This window comes from Toxorhynchites rutilus, chromosome 3 (genome assembly GCF_029784135.1).
Source record: "Toxorhynchites rutilus septentrionalis strain SRP chromosome 3, ASM2978413v1, whole genome shotgun sequence".
NCBI classification, from domain to species: domain Eukaryota; kingdom Metazoa; phylum Arthropoda; class Insecta; order Diptera; family Culicidae; genus Toxorhynchites; species Toxorhynchites rutilus.
In genome coordinates this window covers 290,711,181-290,729,487 of record NC_073746.1, presented here as the reverse complement: position 1 = coordinate 290,729,487, position 18,307 = coordinate 290,711,181, and positions in this window count along the sequence as shown.

Sequence of the window (18,307 nt, the reverse complement as noted above, 5' to 3'; positions counted from 1 at the left end):
TATCCCGGGTAATGAGTTGCAACAACTGCAAGCAACTTGGTCACACGGCCGTCTACTGTTGCAACAAAAAGCGTTGTGCAGATTGTGGAGAGAGTCATGATGGGACTTCTTGCGGAAAAGAGCGCAAGTGTCTTCATTGCGACGGGGCCCCCCATGATCTTTCTCAATGCCCGGTGTACATACAAAGAGGGGAAAAAATCAAGCGTTCCTTAAAGGAATTTTCAAAACGGACTTATGCAGAAATGCTTAAGAATTCCGTGCCAATGGCGCAGGACAATCTTTACTCCCTCCTGCAGAACGACGAGCCTGTCGCTGTCGCTCAGAACGCGGGAAGTTCTGGTACATCGCAGGGTGCCATCAGGAAAAGGAAAATTACTACTTTTCCATCACTCCCCAGTAAGTAGTCCGAAATTTCCCAAGTTGGATTGAAACTTCGAACCGAACGTGCTGAAAATAGACCGAAGCAAGTACCTCCTGGTTTACACGGTTCATCTACTAACCAGGGGTCCTCAGCACGTTCCGGAACAACACCCAATACGTCTGTTCCTTTTTCGCGGTCAAAGCAACAGTCACAACATGGCTTGTTTGCGCTTTCTGACCTGATGGACAACATTTTGTATGCTTTGAATATTAATGACTCCCTTAAAAGCATAGTATTATGTTTGCTTCCGGTAGTGAGAACATTCTTGAAAGAAAAATGTGCCTTTTTAGCAGCGTTCATTTCCCTCGATGCCTGATTCAGTGCATGAGGTCAAGGAATTGACCACTGTAATACAGTGGAATTGCAGAAGTATCATCCCTAAACTAGATCAATTTAAATTTTTAGTTCATAGCTCCAACTGTGATGTATTTTCCCTCTGTGAAACATGGCTTTCTTCAGCCGACGAGCTGAATTTCCACGATTTCAACATTATTCCCCTCGATCAAAATGACTCGTTTGGTGGCGTACTATTGGGGATTAAAAAATGTCACTCCTTCTATAGAGTCTCCCATCGATGACAGGCATTGAAGTTGTTGCTTGTCGGACACAAATCAATGGCAAAGACCTCTGCATTGCTTCGATATATATCCCTCCCAGAACTACGGTAGGCCGCCATCAGTTCTTTGATACTATCTAGGCAATGCCGGAGCCGCGGTTAATCTTAGGTGATTTCAACTCCCATGGAACAGCATGGGGATCACTCTACGATGACAACCGTGCCACTTTGATTTATGATCTGTGCGACAACTTCAAATTGACAGTTTTGAATACTGGGGAAGCAACCAGAATAGCCAACCCTCCTGCACGGGCAAGCATGCTAGACATATCTCTATGCTCTTCTTCGTTTTCCCTGGATTGCATGTGGAAGGTAATCCAAGATCCCCACGGTAGTGATCACCTACCAATAATTTTATCGATCGCTAATGAATCAAGCTCTCGTGAGTCAGTCAATATTTCGTATGACCTCACGAAGAATATTGACTGGAGAACATTTGCGGAAATAATATCTGAAGCAATTGTTTCAATGCATGAACTTCCTCCACTTGAAGAGTATAACTTTATATCGAGTTTGATTTACGAAAGCGCACTTCAAGGTCAAAAGAAACGTGTACCGGCTACCACTTTCCGACGTCGTCCTCCATCACTTTGATGGGACAAGGAATGTTCAAAGGTCTACCTTGAAAAATCATCCGCTTTAAAAAAATTCAGGAAAACTGGATTAGTGGAATGGTTTCTAAAGTACCAAGCTCTAGAAGCCAAACTAAAAGGTTTGATTAAAGCAAAAAAGCGTGGATATTGGCGGAAGTTCGTCAATGGTTTGTCAAGGGAGACCGCTATGAGCACTCTTTGGAATACGGCTAGGAAAATGCGTGGCTGGAACCATACAAACGAAAGTGAGGAATACTCTGACCGTTGGATTTTTAACTTTGCAAGGAAGGTTTGCCCCGACACCGTTCCTGCACAAAACGTCGTACGCGACATTCCACTTCAAAGCGATTATGAGAATTTTTCGATGGTGGAATTCTCAATTGCCCTTCTCTCATGTAACAATTCAGCTCCGGGGTCGGACAAGATTAAATTCGACTTGTTGAAGAATCTTCCCGACTTGGCAAAACAGCGTTTGCTGAACTTGTTCAACAAGTTTCTGGAGCTGAATATTGTCCCGCATGACTGGAGACAAGTGAGAGTGATAGCCATACGGAAACCCAACAAGCCGGCTTGCGATCACAACTCGTATAGGCCGATTGCAATGTTATCCTGTATTCGTAAATTGTTAGAGAAAATGATTCTACTTCGTTTGGACACGTTCGAAACGAACAATTTGCTGTCAAATACGCAGTTTGGCTTCCGTCGAGGTAAAGGGACAAATGATTGTCTCGCGCTGCTATCTGAAATCCAAATCGCATTTGCTCGCATAGAACAACTGGCTTCCGTTTTTCTCGATATCAAAGGGGCATTTGATTCAGTTTCCATGGAAATTCTCTCAGAGAAGCTTCATAATCGTGGACTTTCACCAATTCTCAACAATTCCCTGTACAATTTACTGTCAGAAAAGCACATGTTTTTCAATCATGGCAGCTTGAAATCTTCTCGATACAGTTTTATGGGCCTACCACAAGGCTCCTGCCTAAGCCCCCTCTTGTACAGTTTTTACGTCAATGATATGGATGATTGTCTAACTAGAGACTGCACGCTGAGACAGCTTGCAGACGATGGAGTTATTTCCATCACGGGTACTAATCCCGTCGCTCTGCAAAAGTCGTTGCAAGATACCATGAACAATCTGTTCACGTGGGCCCTCAAGCTGGGTATCGAATTCTCTACGGAGAAAACTGAAATGGTCGTTTTTTCTAGGAAGCACGAACCCGCCCAATTCCAGCTTCACCTATCCGGCAAAACGATCCAACACTCTATGTTTTTCAAATACCTGGGTGTATATTTTGATTCTAAGTGTACCTGGGGGAGACACATTGCGTATTTGAAACAGAAATGCCAGCAAAGAATCAATTTTCTCCAAACAATTACCGGAACATGGTGGGGTGCCCATCCCGGAGACCTCATTCAGTTGTACAAAACAACGATATTATCAGTGTTCGAATATGGCAGTTTTTGCTTCCGATCAGCTGCCAGGATTCATATTCTCAAGCTGGAGAGAATACAATATCGTTGCTTGCGTATAGCCATGGGGTGTTTGCATTCGACACATACGATGAGTCTCGAAGTTTTGGCAGGAGTACCCCCGCTTACTCTTCGGTTCACAGAATTATCCTACAGATTTCTCATCCGTTGCAAGATCATGAATCCATTGGTGATTGATAACTTCGAAAATCTACTCCAACTGACTTCTCAGTCAAGTTTTATGTCTTTATACCATGAGTACCTTACCCACGACGTTCACCCTTCACCAGGCATCTATAACCAAGTTTGCTTCCCATACTTCTGCAATTCCTCTGTCATTTTTGATCTGTCCATGCGACACAACATCCATGGAATTCCAGATCACCTACGCTCCGATTCTATTCCGCCGATATTTTCGGCAGAATATGGGAAAGTTAGATCTGATAAAATATTTTTTACTGACGGTTCATTCATAAACGGGTCCACTGGCTTCGGCATCTTCACTGAAAATTCCAGTGCCTCTTTCAAACTCAAAGATCCTTGTTCCGTGTATGTTGCTGAACTGGGTGCGATATATTACGCATTAGGGATCATTGAAACATTGCCCATCGACCACTATTTTATTTTTTCAGACAGTCTCAGCTCAATAGAGACAATCCGCTCAATGAAGGTTGATAAACGCTCATCTTATTTCCTAACAAGAATAAGACAACTATTGAGTGTTTTGGTTGAAAAATTATTCAAGATTACCTTAGCATGGGTTCCCTCTCATTGCTCGTTTCCGGGAAATGAGAAAGCGGACTCGCTAGCTAAGGTGGCCGCTTTAGAAGGCACACTTTTTGAAAGGCAAATTGCTTATAATGAATTTTCCCACATTCCTCGTCAGTATACGCTCGTAAGTTGGCAGCGCATGTGGAGTAGTGATGAGTTCGGTCGTTGGTTACACATGATTATCCCTAAGGTCTCGACGAGTGCATGGTTCAAGGGATTGAATGTAGGTCGTGATTTCATTCGCGTGATATCTCGGCTTATGTCCAATCACTACAACCTAAACGCGCATCTCTATCGCATTGGGCTCGCAGCAAACAATCTTTGTGATTGTGGCGATGGCTACCACGACATCGAGCATGTTGTCTGGTCGTGTACCCGGTTCCATGCTGCTCGCGCTCAGCTCTCTAGAGCACTGAGAGCACAAGGCAGACAATCGGATATCCCCATCCGGGATATCTTAGGTAGCCGGGATCCTGATCTTCTGCTTCATCTATACCTGTTCCTCAGAAACGCCGATGTCAACGTTTAATGATGTTTCCGTTTAATGTTGTTTCCCAGTTTCATATCCCTCCTATCCGATCGATAAACTTTTACTTAGTCGCGGCAATACATACACACACTTTTTACAGATGCACGGGCCGAAGGTTGTGCAGTCCACTGATGATTCAACAAGAGCCAAAGGTTGTACCGCCCAAGAAAACTCTACACGAGCTGATGATTGCGCCGGCTAGTGACCGTTCTATCCTGGATTCCTCGAGTCGAGAAAGATGCACCACGCTAGATATGGGGTACAGACCAGGGGGGCGTTGCTGATTAATGGCCAGCTGCATCCCAATAAGAAGTATCCCGTGTCGGGCACACGTACAGAGCATCGAAGATTGCAACATACCAATTATGAGAACACTTGTAATACTAACTTCGAGCCAACCGCGAGTTATCGGTTACATATTACTAACATAGTTGTAAGTCAAAAATCAAAAATCAAAATATTGGATTCCCGGCCCCGTCAGGCTAACGCCACATGTGCCTTAATAAAATATATATTTTGAAAAAAAAAAAATAAATGCTCGGTTTGCAAGGTGACTATCACGTTATTGTCATCAATTCCAGTATAATACCTGCAGTTCATCGTAGTCACCCACCGTTCAAATGACGCCCTTATTCTTCTTCAATGTTCCTAACGTTCACCATCTCAATGTAGAATGATTTGCGATCGATATAGAGGTAGAGAGCGAACGACTGCGATTTTACACAATCAGAAGCGGTGTGAGGAAAAATACACTCTTTTGCAAGACGCCATCATGAGCAACGCCGACGCAGCCTATGCTATTGCAAGGCCACAAACACATGCATTGTTATGATATTACAACATGTGTGTTCAAACAAAACAATGGATGAAATGTAGAATGAGCTTCATTACAGCGTTACATGTAATCGGTTCCACACCTTGCTGGATGTATTCGGTTGGATGGTAGAAGCGAGGATTACTTTATATGCACATTTTTAATTTCGATAGTCGACAAAATACGCCCTGAGGGAATCGATAGTGTAATGTCAGGATTATATCTTCTAAGTATTTAAACAATATCGAGTAAAAATTTTGATTTAAATTTCAACAACTTTAAATTGCTTTCGGTCCTTTAATTACGGAATATGGCTATCCGGACTCGAAGTTGGCCGCATATTCGGTATCCAGTATCCGACCAAACCACTATGCGTTTCATCACTAAGTTCACGCTTACTACTAGCGCCGGTAAATGATTACTCCTCTAGGCATTCTGCACAACCCTCACTGCATCGTTTTCATTAGTTTCAGTGAATAAGTTTCGAATGCAGTTAGGAAACATTCATTTCTATACAAACTGCCCGAATACATGGATGCTTCAAATTAATTTCCAACTGGCGATTTCTAACGTCGCTTTTGTTTGCAGAATGAAAGGAATCAACGAGAAACGAGAGGAATATGTACGAAAGAGACGATATATTTTTCTTTTACTGAGCGTGAAGAGAGAATAAGGTACACAGGGGAAAGTTGAAACGATTTTTTCGAAGTTCAACTTGATAGTTATCTTAAAAAATCACTAAACCACTGAATTGAAATCTGTTTGCAGCATATACAGGGTATAACAGATGCCTTCCGATAAAAAATAGGAATTCAAACTGGATGTTTCGAAAAATATCAATTTTGAAAATGTAAAAGTAAACAAAGGCGCAGATTACGTTAAAGCATTCCAATATTCTGGTAATGGCTGTCATAAAGTGGGTTGAAAGGTAATGTTTACTATATATATTTTTATCACGTCAATTCATCATTCCTAGTAAAAGTTATGATTTCCGTTTTAACTTACCCCGAATTTCAACTTGTCCCGGTGTACCTTATTTTTAGCCTGCATGTTTCTGCAGCAAAATGAGAAGCGATAGACACATTATTGAGTGACGATGTGCCAACTGAAGTGAATTTGTAAGGCCCTGTTCTAGATATAATCATTCTGATTTTTTTGGAGGCCTTCATCCGAAGTACTCCTCACATAGTCTATGTGGTGCTTAAAGCTGAGCGTTCGGACAAGACAAACCTAGGGATGTGGAGGAATGTAACTTTCACTATTGTGGCTTAGTTGAGTATGAATTTTGGTTACTTACTGATCTTTTTTCTATTGTTGTTAATGTGGTTACGAATAGTTCATTTAGAGGGTACGCATAGCATTTTGTAGCTTTGGTACTGTTTATGAAGTGTTCCTCAAATGTTCTTCAAACTTTGATCGATCGGTTAAAAAAACGGCTGAACGTATCAATATGAAATAATCACAGAACTTAAGAGGATACACTAGACTGAAAGTGTACAGTTTCTTTCTAGAGTGAGATTCCGGTTGAGATGGAAGAAAACTGTGGTCGAGTTGGAAAGAAATCGCAAAATGAGTTTGTTCAACCACATGCAAAATCGTGGATTTTCGCACCACGTCTTGGAAGAACTAATGAATATACATCATTCGACCGTGCCAAGGGTCCTCCAAAGATTCCAGGAACGGGTGACAGCGGACCACAAGCCAGGACCTCGACGAAAACCGGGAATAACACGCAAAAAGACGAGAGAGCGGTGATTGCTCATTTCAAGCGGAATCCGAACATTTCTACGGGGGTTTGGTAAACCAACTTCATGTTCTGCAAAGTTTCGTTTAGATGGCCAAGAAACGATCCGAAGTTAGAAAGTAGAACCTTCCAAATCGGGACGAACCCAGCAGAATGTTGCCAAAACGCACACTCGAAAATTCTACATCAATGCGTATTTTTAGCAGTTATCTAGAGAGGAATATTTGAAGGGTTATGGCAAGTTTACTGTGGATTACTGTCTCAAACGAAAGAAATTGTCAGAATTCGCTTCGAACTACATGATTTGGCAGGCCATATGCACTTTTGGCAAACGGAGTGAACCATTCGTGACCAGAGACATCAAAAGTGGTGAGATCTACGGTTTTTGCCGTTTTAAAGACAGTACGATCAAAAACCGTTGTTATGGCCCGAATTGGTCCGTGCTTCTTCTCCAAAACCGTATAGGAGTAGTATATTCTGTGGATTTGGCTAATTCTGTTGATGTGTGCGGAAAGACGTGAACCCACCAAACTATCCTGAACTCTGTCCGACCGAATCCTATCGGGTCATGATGAAGCGCGAAACAACATATGGCGAGAAGAAAAATTGAGTTATAATTACGTTTAGAGCATCTCAATAATATTGAAATTTCAGTTCCAGAGGCATTCCACCAATCAACACGAATTTTCGAAGAATTTTTCAATTTCATATTTTTGATTTAGCTGATGCAATGCCATTTTACGGTATTGGTTTTTTGAAATACGATCACGACTAATTTTACAGCAGCTTGCAGTTAATCAATTATTTTAAAATGCTTTCCTAATTTTCGCCATCTACATTTTTTTTATTTTTATGAAATCGATGATTAATAAAATCGTAATTTAAAAATCATAAGACTAAACATATCAACATCTGATATATTTATAGAATTATCCAATTTCAAATAGAAAAAAACGAAATTTAAAAAATGGGTGAGTTATATCTATGATATAACCGCAAGGTTGACGTGGGACCACCTTAGCTTAGCAATATATTTTTTGTATTGATCAAATTTTTGATTGAATGAAACAATTTCCGAATCCAATTGGATTCAACATATTTGCTTTGTGAGTAAAAAGATTGTATAATGGCATGTAAGGTCAATTCATGCATTGTGATAGATTATGTTCTTCGTTACAGGTAAATTTAATGACAGTCCTTTTACGTTTGGAATGATGTCTAGGACAAAATATGTGAACGGAAGAATTATCAAACAATTATTTGATTTTACATTTCCCTCTGAAGTTTGTATCTCTCAAATGTACGTACTTCTCGAACCGCGAGTTTGCTTGATTTGATGAACTTCAGGTACTCAGTTTCGATTTTGACATGTATAAAGAACACATACTGTTTAATCAATAGGCGTTATCGCAGCAATTGGTTATCAACATTTTGCCAAATCATCAAATAGTAAGCGTAGCAATTCAGTGAGCAGAAGATATGAAGGCATATCCTTCAATGCAATCTTGAATAACCGAGCCGAAGCGTTGTGTTCGTACCCGCATTTGTAATCCGTGTTAGGAAAACACTTTTCGGAGTGCAAAAAAAACATGCTGGTGCAGAAGTACCCCCGGCTTGCATGAATCAACAACTTCAACCTCTACTTTTTATACTATAAAGGATTTAAACTTGAAAATTCATTCGTACGATTTTACCAGGTTCCTAGGTTTAGGAGACCGTGTTAAGGAAACATATTCTAGTCTGCACAAAGGCAAAAGACAAAAGTACTCGCTGTTTACATGTATTTATAAAGCCGATTTCCCTAGACATCAAGTTTGTGTTAGTCAAACACATTTCAGTCGGAACAAAGATGCCCCCGGCTTGCATGTATTTGCAATGCCAATTTCCTCACGCTCCTTGGATTGAAAGTCTGTGTTAGGGAAACACATTTCAGTCGAAACAAAAATACTCCCGACCTGCATGAATTTGCAATGCAAATTTCTCCAACGCTGCTTGGTTTTGAAGTCTGTGTTAGGGAACACATTTCGGTGAGAACAAAAGTCCCCATACTTTCATGTATTTGCAATGCCGATTTCCACAAGGCTGCTTGGTTTTGATGGATGTGTTGGGGAAACCGTAAATAGGGCCAATCAAAACGAGGCAGTTAGGGCGTTTAGATAACGCTTAACATTTTACAGTTATTCGATTGTTTATGTAATGAAAAATAACATTTTATTAATTGCGATAGAAGCGTAGAAATATTTCCTATCAATTGATGCGAACATCTTTCCGATCCAGTAAGAAATGTTCGAGCTATAAGCATTCGAAATCTTTAATTTTTTTCTACATTTTCAGTGTTTAGGTTTTAATTTAACCCCCGATATCCCCCGGTTAGACGTAGTCCTACGTCAAAAAAAAATTGAATTTTCGATGGTAGTTTTATCATAGTAAGATATACTATGAATATTTTTTTTTTATTTCCAAGCTACGTTTTTGGCTATAGTTCTTATAGTGAACCATATGGGGATTCAGAAGAATTATCTAATTTTCTAATATGCAACAATACTTTTAATAGCGCTAGCGATAAGGTTTGGGGCTCTATTTACGAATATACGAATGCAATACAATAATAGATTTAAGGAAAATAAAAGAAAATTTAGAAAGACACAAAAAATAGAAATAAAAAATTTATTAGAAATTTAATTTAAAAAATTAAAAATTAAACATAGACATTTTCATACCACGCAGTTCTCGAAATATTCTGAAAAAAGATCACCAATATCAAAAAATACCTGCACAAACAAATAAACATACATATTTAAATATAAACTAAACATGTAACGGGTTTCAAAATTATAAAAAAACATGTATCGCGCAACTCTGAAAAATTTCTCAAAAAAATCACACATATTAAGAAAAAGTGCAGAAACACATTTAAATACGAATTAGAGTAGTAGTGAATCTCTAAATCCAAAAAAAAATTGAATATTTCAAGAATTTTTTTACTACTTAAATTTTTTATCAAATTCATTTTTTTGATAATAAAGGGTGTGTCACATCAAATTGCATCACGGAAAAAACGCTGTAGAAATTCGCCCAGTAGACCAATCCTTTTGAAAATTTTAGACAGTAAAATAAAAACTATTAAACAACTTTTGGCATTTTATTTTTATTCATACTTCGAGCCCAAGCCCGTATGCTCGCACCTTCCTCTTTACCCCGTCCATAAGGTTCTGTGCAACGTCAGGTTGTAGTTTTTTTTGAACAGAAATCCATTTTCTCTTGAAGTCCGCCTCCGATTTGACAACTTTTGGGTTCTTCCGGAGGGCCTGCTTCATAATCCCCCAATATTTCTCTATTGGGCGAAGCTCCGGCGCGTTGGGCGGGTTCATTTCCCTTGGCACGAAGGTGACCCCGTTGGCTTCGTACCACTCCAACACGTCCTTTGAATAGTGGCACGAAGCGAGATCCGGCCAGAAGATGGTCGGGCCCTCGTGCTGCTTCAATAGTGGTAGTAAGCGCTTCTGTAGGCACTCCTTAAGGTAAACCTGCCCGTTTACCGTGCCGGTCATCACGAAGGGGGCGCTCCGCTTTCCGCAAGAGCAGATCGCTTGCCACACCATGTACTTTTTTGGCAAACTTGGATAGTTTCTGCTTGCGAATCTCCTCCGGAACGCTGAATTTGTCCTCTGCGGAGAAGAACAACAGGCCCGGCAGCTGATGAAAGTCCGCTTTGACATTACCAGGCAATGCGGCTTCGTCAGCATTTCGGTGTACAGCTTCCGGGCTCGCGTCTTCCCCACCATGTATTGCCTTTCGTCGCGGTTAGGAGCCTTCTGAACCTTGTATGTACGCAGGCCCTCCCGCTGCTTGGTCCGCTGGACGAATGAACTTGACAAATTCAGCTTATTGGCGACATCTCGGACCGAACTTCTCAGATCACGTCTAAACTGCTTAACTACGCGCTTGTGATCTTTTTCACTGACGGAGCATCCATTTTTGCCGTTCTTCACCTTCCGGTCGATGGTTAGGTTCTCGAAGTATCGTTTTAGTACTCTGCTGACCGTGGATTGGACGATTCTCAGCATCTTACCGATGTCCCGATGTGACAACTCCGGATTCTCGAAATGAGTGCGCAGGATTAATTCACGACGCTCTTTTTCGTTCGACGACATTTTTCCAAATTTACGAAAAATTGACAGTGAAGCATGGCCAACGTGATCTATACACTCTTATCTGATTATAAGCGAAAGCTGAAGATATAATTCCTAAAAATTAAATTTTCACAGCGTTTTTTCCGTGATGCAATTTGATGTGACACACCCTTTATTTCTCGATACACTATCACAAGATGTATTTTCGGCATTTTTTTTTTCAAATTTTCATCTCAAAGCTAACGAGAATAGCGTGCAAAACATTGAAAACTAGGTTTTTTTTACTATAGATCCTATGCTGAAGCTCATACGGGCTCAAAAATATATTCAATATTTCTAATTAAGTACTCTATATTCTCCATAGAGCGGGTGATTTGGTTTGGGGGCACTCTTTACTTCCTTACCCGGGCAGGCCTTTTGACATTCATTTGTTTCTTGTGATGATGAGTTATGATGAGTTATACGTACAAACCGAACCTTTATTTTAAATAAAGATTGGATAAATAGACATACATTGTTTAAAATAAAACCCACGCATAACAAGTGAAAATGAAACTAAACTAATTATGTAGACAGCTGACTTCTGCTAGTCGCCAACGCGCGATGAAAATAGATAAAATACACATATTTTGCAGCTTCCTCATTATCATTTTGTTCTTCGTTTTGTTACATTCCAAGGAGGAAAAGTTTAACACTTACAATCTGCTGTCCATTCTTTTCGGACAATGTGATAATTCGGTTGGAAACAGAGATGATAACTTCATTACGACAAAAGGTCAGGTGAAAATAGCTGTGTGTTCTCAGCAACGAATCTTTCGGGAAATGTGTGGTAAAAAAGATATCGGTAATGAGCGGTTCGGTCCGGTGGTAAAGAGCGTGAAACGTGAAACTAATGCCAGGGGATCTATGTTCGTTCTATTTATGGTTGAGGGTTGACATGCGGCAGAGGAATTTTGTTTTCCTCACTAGCTGGGGAGTAGATTGACTTTCTTCATAGTATTGGCTAATGTTGGAAAGCTCACTGCTGCTGTCGTTAAGGAGCTGTGTCCTGCTCGCTGACCAGTGCGGGTGAGAGTATGTTAAGATTAGGCGGGGATTTGAGCGAAACTTGTTGATCCTCCATGGGGGCTGAAATGTTGGGGGAGTCTGTTGTAATTACGAATGAAGTGGCACGATGAGTGTTGTCATCGGAATGGACTTTGGTCCAGAGAGATTAATTGACATGATACGCTTCTGTAGAGTACCTTGAAACACTCCGGGCCGATGAGACTGTTGTGTTTCAAGAGATACTCGTCGTAAAGTAGGGATCACGAACATGGGTAGGAAGCAAGTGGATGTCGTGAAATAAATTTACTCGAGAGCCTTGAAGCGACTAAACAAACACATTCACTTTTGTCGAACGGAATACAACTATTCCCACGAGCTGCAAATTGTGTGTTTTACATTATTCACATAACCACTCCAAGCAGGTGATTATTGGATTTCCAAACTCCACGCAAGATTATCCAATTGGCTGCCAGAGCGTAGGGAAAAGAGAAGTGAAAGCCACCCCGCAAAGTGACACAAATTTAGGGAAGATTCTGCTGCCATCTTCGTTGTCATGGATTGGGATATGATGTCGTTGAATTGGATTAGGTTAAGGGGTTTTTAATTTTAATGGTAGGGCTATCCGATCTCGGCTGTAGGTGTAGAGGAAAGAGAGAAAAGATATTTCTTCCAGACGTTACATCAAAACTCTCTCCGGATCTGATCTAAGAACTGTGTAACACTTATCCCTCGAGGGTATTTTATTCGAATATATTTTGTACGTGAATCTCCAGCTAACGATTACCCTGTGGGTATCTTTTTTTTTTGGTATGTGTGTGCACCATGACTCTCTTTGCTTCTCACTCTAGATGTTACAGATTGAATGGTTATTCGCACCTGAAAGGTAAAAATGCCATTACGCGGAAAAAAGGATTTGGGGTGGGATTTGAAACGGTTTCCAAAACGAAGATAGATGGGTTTATCGGGGATGAAGATCCACTGAGGGATTGCTCGTTGATTCGCGATAATTTTGCGATTTATCATGCTTTTCTTTTCGTGGCGCTTGTTAAGATTCGGAATTGCCATTACCGTCCGGAATTCATTGATCGTTCGCGTGATTTGATTCGCGCGGAAGGAAAACGCACAATAAAGTTCAATTGTGACAATGGTTGCATTCCATGTTCGGTATTCACAGCTTCTACATGTAAACTAAACAGCCAAAGTAAACTTCTTTGATAAAGGTCCAACGCAAAACAGTATCCTTTCATTTGCTGTAAAAAGGAATTTGTTTTTTTTACAGTTTCTAGTGTATAAAAAGAAGATGCACATGTATCATAAATCACCTCAAACGCATACTAATGGGGCTATCAAAACTGAATTGCTGTATCAAAACTATGCACACAAGAACATAATCCCCGGGAGCTGTATAAACTTGTCAGTAGACGTAGATCTCCTCCTCGAGTGTGCTCGTGCTTTCGAAACGGAGTGGACTTTTGGCAAAACGATTGCTAGAGTTTCTCGCTTTCCGCGTATACATTTGCTAGATATATATACAGGGAAACTTCGATATAACGTACCCTCCTTATAACGTACCCTCGATATAACGTCACTCGATATAACGTACATTTTACCTCGATATAACGTACACATTTCCAAAGAGTAAAGGAAAAAAAAATTCAATATTTTTTTTTCTGATAGAACAATGAATTATTTGTATTGTGATGCTAAAACAAGTTTTGTACCTCCAATCAATCCCGAAATACAGCTGGTTTTGTGATTCCGGATTCTAAATGAATCAAGCTTTAATCAACAGTACGAAGGGAAACTTCATGAGAAAAGCTGGCTTCGTCTTCTGATTGAAGTTATTCATTAACTTGACTAAAACAGCAACACAATAATGTATTATACGTTTGTGAGTACTATATTATGCTTCGATATAACGTACAATTCGATACAACGTACAATTTAGAAAGTAAAATGTACGTTATATCGAAGTTTACCTGTACATACCAGTGAGAAGCCAATCCTGCTGGGAGAAAATTTCTTTCCAGCTGTGCGCCTCTGGATGAACCTCAACGTTTCGGCTTCAGATTAACGAGTGAGTGAGTGGGTAGTCGACGTGGATAGGAGGAGTCGAGAAGAACTACAAGGAACAAAAAAAAAATACAGGAATAGTTCGAAACAGGATAAGCGATTTCTTAGTTTTTCGCTCCAATGCCGAGGCTGCCGTCAGGAAGAAGAGATAATCTTCTTCGCGTATACACATGTAGCCAGTCGCTTCAGTTCTTGTCGAGTGGTGTGATTTTTCTTTCTGTTAGTTAGCGAGGATGCTAGGCTTGACGGAGGGGGCAATTTGATGTGGTTTTTGTAAAAATATTTCCCAGCTGTGTCGGTGTGTTGGGAAGCTGCACACTTCAAATGTCACGCAAAACAAATAGGCTGAAATGCTGTATATGAAGTGGATGTCTTTTCAGAAGCCAATTTAAGAGACCATTGTGCAATTCCAAATGAAATCTTCCTAAAAATGCAAATTTTAAAAACAAGTACTTTTGATTCGAATGAAAGTTTGGAGGTTGGAGGAAATATGAGTTTTCCAAATTCATTGAGATTTTTTAGACTCAAGTGTAACTTTTGAAAAGGGCGTCACGATTTTAGTAAGAGAAATCTTTGATAAATTGAATCTCAAAAACTATGAGTCGTACCGAAATAGTGTCAAAGAAAGAGTTATAGAGTATCGATGTTTAAACGTGAAAAAATATACACTGAGAAAAAAAATTAGTGCACTTTTTTATGCACAAAAAAGCTTTAATTTGCCATATCTAAAATATGTATTTTTTAATTTCTTTCTTGATTTTTTCATCTATATATATAAAAATGGATTTCTGTCTGTCTATCTGTCTGATTCTTATGGACTTTGAAACTACTGAACCGATCGACATGAAAATTGGTATGTAGGGGTTTTTGGGGCCGGGGAAGGTTTTCATGATAGTTTGAAAAAATTCCACTTTTATATTCAAAAAACGAAATATATGCAAAAAAAAACAAATAAAAAAAAATTGTTTTGACTCGATTATCTGGAGGATTCGATTATCCGGGTTGAAAAAAAAAATCAATACTCCGGATAATCGAGTTCAACCTGTACTGTTATTCACTCTATAAGCAAGATTGTTCGACTGATGAACGTTGTTTGAATCTGAGTAACTTTATACACATATACGGAGGTACCTTTAACATACCTGACTTGAGGTATAATCTAGGCATAACGTAAACAAGTTAATTGTTGTTGTACCCATAACGTCCGGTTGAATCAACGAGGTTTATATGTGTTCTTGAGATTTCAATTCTACACATTCTACAATAAACATATCAAAAGGACCTATTTACTATGTAAAAGACAATAAATAAGAATTTTTTTTAAAAATATTTCGAGAATGGCTGCATTTAGAAGGAGATTGATAAAGAGCTTTTTTGTTTTAAATCACATCAGGATTCATAATTTGTGGCTAAAAATGATTATTAATATACCAAAATTCGATGCTTCGAAAATTCAAAAAAAAATCTATGTTCAGCAAAGTTCGTCAAAAATAGTTTTACCATCTTGGACTTATTTTTTAAATTTTCTACATGACTTCTATTTTATATAAAAAATTAAAAATATGTATTTTGGATACTGAAAATTAAATTTTTTTTGTGAATAAAAAAAGAGTAATATTATTTTTTTCAGCGTATATTGTTTCACGTTTGAACATTAATACCCGGATTCGAAATCTTCGAAGGTGAAAAATGAAGACCGACTCTACTCTCAGTAGCTTCGCTTCGACTAGAACTGCTTTGGCAGTCGCCCACAACAAAAAGTGACTTGACTAGAAAATGAATTGGCTAGCGTTGACTAGGGATGATAACTGGTGAACTAGTCCAGTCAGTGGTTATTTTAACTGACGCGACTAATGAATACCAATCTGCCTCTTCATTCAACTGACTTTAATCCACACTTCCATTTCCCCCTGACACTATTTTTATACCCGCGAATGCAATCTTATTTTTACGTCCATATAAAGAGGAACGAAAACATGATTTCTTATGCAAAAAAGAAGTTGTCCCATCAATGGATGGTTTATTGTCTACCCATCGTGAACTCAACCCAACGAACTTAGACATTTATCAAGTATGCTATAAAGGTCCTCGCATTATTATTAGCCAATAGCGTGCAAAATAGCGCACACACACTGTACGCTATTTTATACGTGTGAGTAATTTTCGTGTACGATACAAAAGAATCTAGCTCACCTGTAGCGTATGTCAAACCACGTTGAACTCAAACATCGATGCATGCACACGTACATGAGAGAGAGAAGGAGATGAACTAATTCGTTTTGGGGAAATTCACTTCAAAATGCAATGAGGACAATTGAATTGGGAAGAATGAAATGATATAGTCGAGTCGGTAGAGTGAGATAGCGACTAAACGCTCGACTGACTGTTTATTCGTTTTGACGGAGAAACTGCGTGAAGAAGCCAAAAGTCAATACTAGCTGAGTACGGATATAGTCAGTCAGATAGTCAGCTGACTATCCTCAGTTGACTATGACTATGCAGAGCCCTGATTAATACTCTATAACTCTTTCTAAGACACTATTTCGGTACGACTCATAGTTTTTGAGATATAAACTATCGAAGATTTCTCTTACTAAAATCGATACACCCTTTTCAAAAGTTACACTTTAGTCAAAAAATTCCCAATTGCTGTGGAAAACTCAAACTTCCTTCAACCTAAACGGAATACAAATTTTCATTCAAATCAAAAATACTCATGTTTTGTCATTTGGCGATTTCATTTGGAATTGCTCCTTGGACTTTAACTTTAAACAGAGATATGGAACGAAAGTCCCACAAAATAATGAACGCGAAAAATAGTGGTATCCTTAGGTAACGATGAAACTCAACAATTTCATTTTCAAACGAATCGTCTTCAGAAAAAAAAATATCACTTCAAACCTCTCTTCGAAAATTGATAATATTTCCATCAAATGCACGTTCGTCTCGTTGCGTGATCATCCATCCAGCAGCAGAGAGAAAAACCCCAGTTCGATTATCGTCACTCGCTTCTTCTGTGAACGTGGCTCAATCCTGGAACCCGAAGGAAATCGTTTGGTGGGGTTTGGGAGTACGGCCTGGAGCATGTCAGTGCGGCTAGATGGTGCATGTGATGGTGCTGTGAACTTACACTCTCGGCCCGGCAGAATCAGGAACAGCGAGTGGAGGCTGCAGTGAAATAGAGTTTATTCCATTTCGCTTTCAGTAGCTGGTTAAAAATGACAGTTATTTATTTGCCGTTGCTATTTATATTCTGGAGATAGAGCTGCTGGCTTTTTCCGGTAGTGTTTCTTCGGATGTGTATGTGTGTGCAGCAATGTACGCCAATGTAAACTCCGAAACGGAAGCATCTGATGCAACTGTGGAGTGCAATCAGTTTCCGTTCGAGTGCAAAAACTGAATCGGTTTAAAATTCGCCTCAGTGGAATGTAAAATTGCTATATTGGTGAAGAGGCAGGGGGACATAAGATCGCTGCTTTATGGTCTGCCCAAGTGGAAACAGAGAGCTTTAGCAAACGAGTTTTTTTTTATTTGACCAGAGAACCCTTCCATCCGTAGTGCCAGCATACGAATCGTTAGAATTAGAGGTTTACTACTAATCGTGCGGGTTGATGCCATGGGCCACACGTTTCTACCCGGAAGCATGTGTAGAGCGAAAATTGAGTGCTGTTTGTCTAAACACTAGGTAATGTGTTTATAGAATATTTATTAATTCCATTTATGAAACAATCACTTTCAGAGGTTTATAAAGCAAAAATCCAAGAAGGTTCGGGGAGGGGTTCGTAACGCAAAGGGTGGTTAATGGGGTTCATGGATTTGATTAAACCGTCCCGTCTGAGGTTGTGCTGTTCATTACACGGTGCGGTTTCTGGTTTTTGGCATTAGTTGACTCTTCGAATTATATCATTATAACAGCATGTGGTTGGCCGGGCACTGTGAAAGCCGGAAGTAAATTACAGCGGCATTCCACGCTCAGTGGGAGGTCATATAAAATTTGAACATGGGTGCAAATGCTGAAACTAGGTAAATCCACGGCTTGTGTAGTAATTCGCCAGCATGCTCTGGTGATGACATCTAAATGAGTTTCGAAGCATTG